This window comes from Rhinolophus sinicus, chromosome 17, assembly GCF_057876585.1.
Source record: "Rhinolophus sinicus isolate RSI-liver-muscle chromosome 17, RSI-T2T, whole genome shotgun sequence".
Lineage (NCBI taxonomy): Eukaryota > Metazoa > Chordata > Mammalia > Chiroptera > Rhinolophidae > Rhinolophus > Rhinolophus sinicus.
In genome coordinates, this window is record NC_142517.1 from 103,856,392 (window position 1) to 103,864,606 (window position 8,215).

At 38.7% G+C, this 8,215-nt stretch overlaps 1 pseudogene; it reads right to left on the bottom strand.

Moving 5' to 3' along the window:
- Positions 1-2,482: 2,482 nt before the first annotated feature.
- Positions 2,483-3,074, bottom strand: LOC109456500 (tryptophan--tRNA ligase, mitochondrial pseudogene; annotated as a pseudogene).
- Positions 3,075-8,215: the final 5,141 nt, after the last annotated feature.

The window sequence follows — 8,215 nt, forward strand, 5'->3', positions numbered from 1 at the left end:
CTAGAAAATAACACAAGTTCTACCTACTGGTTTACTGACAAAATAATAAAAAAGGAATTAACATACCAAAATTTTCTACACACACACACACACACACAAACACACACTCACACACACTTTAAGTGACTTAAAAGGTTACTCTGTGTAAAGACTGTACAAAAATATTTCAATTTGTTCTATCTGAAAAAGTAAACACACAGGCAGAACAAGAATAAACAAAAGAAAACACAATCATTTTTCAACAAAAGTAAGGGGTAAGTCTAAACAGTGTCATTGGGAAATCTGTAAGCACTAAACTTAAATGGACATGCATAGGATCCTGAGAGACAAGTCTTAAAGCTGCATTTACATAGTAAGCCTCTGTTTTTACTTAGTTTATATTTGATACATTAGGTGAGAAGTGCTAGGAAACCAACCCTTTCCGCTGCACTGGTCCTGCACCAGACACTGAGATAATGCTTTCAGGGGTAGCATAAACCAGACACTGGATGTCATGTAGAACATTCAGAATGAGTACTCAGTTATCTACCTGTAGACATCAGATGGAAGGGAAAGTATTTTTCAAAAAAAGCAACATTCTTTGAGTTGTATAAAGAACACCTCCTTCCCTGAAACAGTCAGGTCTTTTATGCTATTTGGAGTGCATTACATTCCTAAGTCTTATGGGACTTTGTAGAGTAGCAGAGAATGTAGACCTGAGTGAGGAATAGTGTAGAAGTGTCATTTTTACAGGAAGAGAAGTAAGCCATACAATTTCTGATCTAAAGTACCTGGAGAGAAGAAAATTCATAATATACACCAAAACTTGAGACCTGGAAATTCACTGATAGTGCACACAAACATTCCCCTAACCAAAGGAAAGACTAACTCCAAGTTTAGAGTATAGAAAAGAAAACGTTCTCATCCGGCTCATTCTCCAGGACACTCCTCTGCATCATCTTCCATAGTAAAGATCATGCCAAAAGAAGGGATACATGCAAGATGAGTAATTATCAGAAAGAAACCAGCAAGGAAGCTCTGTAGGGATATAGGAGTGGAAAGCAATGAATATTAGGTTGGTGCAAAAGTAATTGCTGTTTTTGCAATTATTTTTAACCTTTTAAACTGCAATTACTTTTGCACCAAATTAATAATATAAAAAAAAATAAATGAAAAATGCACAATAGAATAATTATATCATGAAACAGAAAAAAAGGAGCAAATACTTCATAATAAAATATGAAACATTAAAAAAGCATAGCCTCTCTGAAATGAAATTCAAAGATGAGTTGCAATGGCTCAAGGGAAGGTGAGAAGGAAAGAGAGCTGAAAAAATCTCAGGAAAGAAATGGAAATAGCGAGATGGAAATGGAAAGAAGTGCAAAAAGAAAATTATTGTGAACTTGAGAGTCATATTGAAGACATTAAAATATAAACAGACACCAAGGGCAGACGAGAAAATTTAGACAAATCAAAAGAGATGTTGAAAAAGAAAACACTTAAAACAATTAGAAAATAAAACACAAAGGATATTCTCATTCTCCACATATATGATTGTTGCCCTGGTGGAAAAGGAGAGCAAATAAAATAATATTCAGTGATGTAAAGGAAATATTTTCTGAAGTAAAGATTTGATTCTAGGGCGGCAGTTTTGCTCAGTGGTTAGAGCACAGTGCTCGTAACACCAAGGTCTCTGGTTTGATTCCCACATGGGCCATGAGCTGCACCCTCAACAACTAGATGGAAAACAACTACTTGACCTGGAGCTGATGGGTCCTGGAAAAACACACTGTTCCCCAATAAAAAATATACATATAATAAATAAATAAATAAATAAACAAATAAATAAATAAATAAATAAATAAAATAGATTTGATTCTCAAGACAATGAAGAGAAAAAAGTTCAAGAACATAATGAAGTAATGTTCACAAAATCCTTAGAAAAATGATTTCATACTAGTTCAATAAAATAAAAATGTATTTTCTTTTTTTCTTTTTTTAAGATTTTATTGGGGAAGGGGAACAGGACTTTATTGGGGAATAGTGTGTACTTCGGGACTTTTCCAAGTCAAGTTGTCCTTTCAATCTAAGTTGTGGAGGGCGCAGCTCAGCTCCAGGTCCAGTTGCCGTTGTTAGTTGCAGGGGGCACAGCCCATCATACCTTGTGGGAGTCAAACTGGCAACTTTGTGGTGGAGAGCCCACGCTCCAACCAACTGAGCCATCTGGCCACCCGGAACCTGAGCAGCAGCCCATTGACTTCTTTCTAGTTGCGGAGGGCGCAGCTTGCTGACCCATGTGGGAATCGGCAGCCCCATTGCCCAGAGCTCGAGCTCTAACCACAGGAGCCACCCGTCTGCCCCCCAATTGGTTTTCTTTTAAAAGGATAAATTCATTCTGTCCTGAAGATGCATAAATGGCTACCCATTGCTTTTAGAAGAGTGTACTGGATTGTCTGTTGACATCTAGGCACCCTTTTCTCCCTTCTGTGCTATTTCCTGATTTTCAGGGGATAGCAATTTGGAAGCTACATTTCTCAGACTGCCTTCCAGTAGGGTTCCGGTTTAGTGGTGGACCTGTCTGGGAGTTTTTCAACAGCACGTCGGCTGCCTTGAGCACTGGGTACGTGAGTAAACCCCCAGTTCCATCCTGCTTCTGCTTGGCAGTCTTTGCCTTCCACTGGTGTAAGTATTGTAATCGGGGTAGTCTGACCATGCGTCTTAATTGGGTGTGTTCAGACACCTGAGGTCGAAAAATGACGCTCTTCACTGGGTTTATGCCACAGGCAAGAAGAGCAGCAGTCGTGTCCAAGATGCTCTACCAAGGACAGCTGGGTCTTGGGGGACAGTGATGGAGTGTAGATCAACGATGCTGTACAGCACAGAGCTGTACTCATCCTGTGATCTCACCCAGCTCTCAGTGTCTCTCAGGTAATTTTATTTGTAATTGCCGAGGTGGGAGATCCCTGTAGGCTGAATGTGGAGAACACTCGCTTCACGGCATCTTTCAGGGAAGCCGGAGCAGCTTCAGGTCCTGTGTGAAGTGCCGGGATGACTCTCCAGCACCCACACGCCTTCCGCATTGAGTATAGCGCCATCTTGAGAAGCTAAAATGTATTTTCAAATGTGAAATAACTCACTCATATAGCGCTGATTCATATTCATTATAAAACAAATAACTAAACAAACAAACCACTTGGTTGGTATTGCAAACTAGATTATGTACAAATTAATGCTGCAATCAATTACAAATGATAGGTTAATGGACAGTATTTCAAATAGGGCTAAAATCACTGATAATAATAAAGAAAAATCCTTAGAACCTGGACATAAAGAGGAACCTATAAGCACAGCCAAGGACGTGGAACTGAGGCTGTGGGCCGTTTTGGGCAATGGGAGGTTTGTTGCTTTGGAGAAATTAATGCGCATAGCTTTCAATGTCCATATAAGACAGGGGAGAAGATCTTAGGACCTGCATGAAGTGAGATTGCAGGTAATTTTATTTATCTCTGCATAATTCTCAGGGGAAGTAAAACTATAGAGCCTGAGAATTCTAAGCAGTAGATCTGGACCTCATGAGTTTAAGATAAAATTTATATTGCTTGCATAGTACAGGAACTTACAAGTATAGAAATTCATGTAAAAATTGGTGTCTAGCCAACTCTACTCCAAGAGATTTTGGTATAAGCATATGCAAAACAACTGGAAAGATGTTCCCAAAATGTAGCCACATATGATTGACATGCACACACACAGACACAAATCCTTATTAAAGGTGCATTCACAATTAAAAATGTACAAAACACAAAATAATGTGTGTATGTTATATTTACTCATATTTAGATGCATATTTCACATTTTTAGATATCTGGAAACAGTTTTTTTTAAAGAATATAAAGGGAAAGTTTCCATCTTACAATTTATGACATTTTAGATTTGATGAAGTATGCAAATCCATGAGGAAAGTCAAAGAAACAGCAGATAGCCTACCAGACATAACAAGTATTTAAATGATAGAATGATAATCTGAAAGACAATATGAAATTAATAGGCTTATAATGATTTTTTTCAATTAAGAGGTACAGTAGGAAAATAATATTTAAAAAAGAACAGGAAGATTTAAAAATCACCTAAATTAAAATTCTAGAAATAAAATATATGTTCAAGTACATTAAAAAAGCTTAAAGGTAAAACTTATAAATGTGGGGACAGTAAATAAAAACTAGAAAATAAGTTAGGGAAATTTCTTAGACTGCAACAAAATGTCAGAGATAAAAAATATGACAAAGAGATTAAGGGGCTTGGAAGAGAGTATGGGAAGTCTAATATCTGTTAACTGGGGATTCCAGAAGAAGAAAATAGAAAAAAGAGATGATAGGCAATGCTTTAGGAAATAATCACTGAGAATTTATTAGAATTGATAAAGTATAAAATAAACTCAGTCTCACAAGCACAAAATAAACACAAAACTGCACCTAAACAGAATAACAAACTAAACCTAGAACTAAGGAGGAAATTGAAAACTGTTTAGAGACAAAGGACACACAAAAAAACGCTCACTCTCTAACTAAACTTATACAATACAGATAAGAAGTAATTAGAGTCCATTTTGAGGCTTTATGTAACTATATTACAAAGAAAAAATGGAACAAAAATTCATGACCTATCTCCACAGTTAAAAAAAATATAAAAATAATACAGCAAACGAATAGAAAGCAGAAGAAGGGATATAATATGTAAAGGAAAAGAAATTATAAAAAGGAAAAACAAAGAATAGAAAAGATGAAGAGAAGCAGAAGCTACTACTTCTTTGGAAAAGCTAATAAAATAGGTGCTCCTCAAGCAAACATATAGAAATAAAAAGAAAATAAAAGACAAAAACAAATTTAGGAATAAATGACAAAAAGAGAAAAAACTATAGAATATTTTTTTTATATCTTAAAAAATACTGTGGGAGGAGATGCAAGATGGCGGAGTAGATAAACACTATGCCTGCTTCCTTCTGTGAACACCTTAAGATTATAACTAAATTGTAGAACAATGAACCTGAAGAACCTTCTGAAGTCTGGCTGAACGCACATTTTATAACTAAAGATATTAGAAGAAGCCACATAGAGATGGGTAGGAAGTGCCGAGACATGAAACGCGCTGGCCCCAAAACTCCATTTGGTGGTTGAGAACATGGAGGGATATCTTGGCCACGGAGGTTCTCCCAGAGGATCAAGAGACCTTAGCCCCAACTGGCCTCCCCAGCCCAGAGTACTGATGCTGAGAAGAAGAGCCCGCACAACATCTGGCTGTGAAAAACAGTGGGGATTCTGATAATCTGGGTGGGATGGAAGACTGTGGGAAACCTAGGTGTCCTCTTAAATGACCCATGCACAGACTTTCTCATGTGCAAGAACTCCCTTTGGGTTCCCGTGGAGGGACTGGATAACTAATAACTCCGGGGGTGTCACAGGCATATAGGGCCAGAGCAATGAAGACAGCCATCCTCCTCCCATGCAGCTGGCAGGTGGGTACCATCTTTCATGTGTTGAGCCTACCCCCACAAGACAAATCTGAATCTGATTGGCTCCACCCTGATGACTCACAAGGACCCCACTGCACCCAACTCCCCCAACACCTGAGGCACTTTCTCTGAGAACAGCTAGCTCTGCCCACATTGTACTCTTTCTTGAAAACTATCACAGTCCACTGGACCCAGATGGGCGGCAGCTGACCTTGGTGGGCTCTGAGGCTTTTGCTGAGTAGTTCCAGGTTCAGCACTGGCACCAAACCAGAGTCTAAATTTACCTGGTGACCACAATTCTTCCCACTCTTGTGACTCCCTGAGACTCTGCCTCATCCAACTCATTTATCCCATGAGGCTTTATCAGGAGCCGAACCTTAAGGGAGTTGGCAGATGAAAACAGGCCTCTGGGTATTCTGGCTATTTGTAGAGCTACTGCAGACCTGGTACTGGTGGCAGTCAACCTTGGTTTGCAGTGTGGCCTCTCCCATGCACCTCCAGGGTTAGCACAGGCAGCGAACAACCACAGATCACTTTGTATCTCTTACCAGGTAGTCCCCAGCTGGTCACAGGCAGTGGCTGACCTGGGTCTGCACTGGAGCCCCTCCCAAGAGGCCCCAGGAACATCACACTTGGAGGTTGACTTCAGACCACAGAACACCAACAAATAGGCCCACAAGTGGCACACCCAAAGGGCAGTCTCAACATGTACAAGAGCCCACTGGGGTGAATGCCACTCAGTGGGGTAAGTCCCCTACACAACAGCATGTTAGCTATGGACATGGCCAAACCCCACAGCCAATCAGCCTGAGGGTCAATCCCAACCACTGATGTGCCAATCAATTAAGGCTCAAATATAACAGGAGGGCACACATCCCACACAAGGGACACCCCTGGAGCACCCACCGTAGGTGACCTGAAAGACTGTGCCAGGGCCCCACAGGTCACCTACTACCTAAGACCAACTGCCCAAGACTGGAAGACATAGAAGATCTACCTATTACGTAGAAACAAACAGAGAGGCAACCAAAATGAGGAAACAAAGAAATACATTCCAAATCAAAGAACAGAAGAAAAATCCAGAAACAGAACTAAACAAAATGTAGGCAAGCAAACCTACCAGATACAGAGTTGAAAACAATGATTATAAGGATGCTCAATGAACTTAGTTAGAAATTCAACAGATAGACAGCAAACATAAAAAGGGGCATAGAAACCATAAAAAGAACCAGTCAGAAGTGAAGAATACAATAACTGAAATGAAGAATGCACTAGAAGGAATCACCAACAGACTAGAAGAAGCAGACGATCAAATCAGCAATTTAGAAGACACGGTAGCAAAAAACACCCAGCCAGAACAGCAAAAAAAAAAAAAAAAAAAAAAAAAGGAATTCAAAAAAAGAGGATAATTTAAGAGACCTCTGGGACAAGAAGTGTAACAATATTCACATCATTGGGGTGCCAGAAGGAGAAGACAGAGAGCAAGGGATTGAGAACCAATTTGAAGAAATAATGACAGAAAACTTTTCTAACCTGGTGAGGAAATAGACATACAAATCCAGGAAGTTCAGAGAGTCCCAAATAAAATGAACCCAAACAGGCCCACACCAAGACACATTATAATTAGAATTGCAAAGGTTAAAAACAAAGAGAAAATCCTAAAAGCAGCAAGAGAAAGGCAACTAGTAATTTATAAGGATACTCCCATAATATTGTCAGCTTACTTATAAACAGAAACTTTGCAGGCCAGAAGGAATAGCACAAAATATTCAAAATTATGAAAAGCAAGGCTTACAACCAAGATTACTCTACCCAGCAAAGCTATCATTTAGAATCAAAGGACAGATAAAGAGTTTCCCAGACAAGAAAACTAAAGGTGTTTATCACCACCAAACCAGTATTACAAGGAATGTTAGAGGGACTTCTTTAAGATGAAAAAAAGAAAGAAAGAAAGAAAGAAAGAAAGAAAGAAAGAAAGAAAGAAAGAAAGAAAGAAAGAAAGAAAGAAAGAAAGAAAGAAAGAAAGAAAGAAAGAAAGAAAGAAAGAAAGAAAGAAAGAAAGAAAGAAAGAAAACATCAACATTATGAATAATAGAATGACAATAGCTACATATCTATCAATAATTACTTTCAATGTAAATGGATTAAATGCTCCATTAAAAAGACTCGGGGGTGCTGAATGGGAAGAAAAAACATCCTTATATATGCTGCCTATAAGATTAAAGATACACACAGATGGAAAGTAAAGGGTTGGAAAAAGTTATTTCATGAAAATGAAAAGAAAAAAAATCTGGAGTAGCCATACTTATATCAAACAAAATAAACTTTAAAACAAAGGCTAGGCTATAACAAGAGACAAAAAAGGACCTTGTAATCCCACTTCAGGGTATTTATCTGAAGAAACCCAAAAGCTACTTCGTGGGGACCCGCGCACCCATATGTTCATTGCAGCATTGTTTACAATGGCCAAGATGTGGAGGTAGCCTGGGTGTCTATTGATGGAGGAATGGATAAAGAGTTGATGGTACATATATACAATGGAATATTGCTCCGCCAGGGAAGGAAATGGGTTCTTGCCATCTATGGCATAATGAATGAACTTGGAGTGTACTGTGCTAAGTGGAGTGTCAGACACAGAAAGACAGATGCAATGTCATTTCGTTTATATGTAAACAAACAAAACAGAAATAAACAAAACAGAAACAAACTCATAGATACAGAGAACAT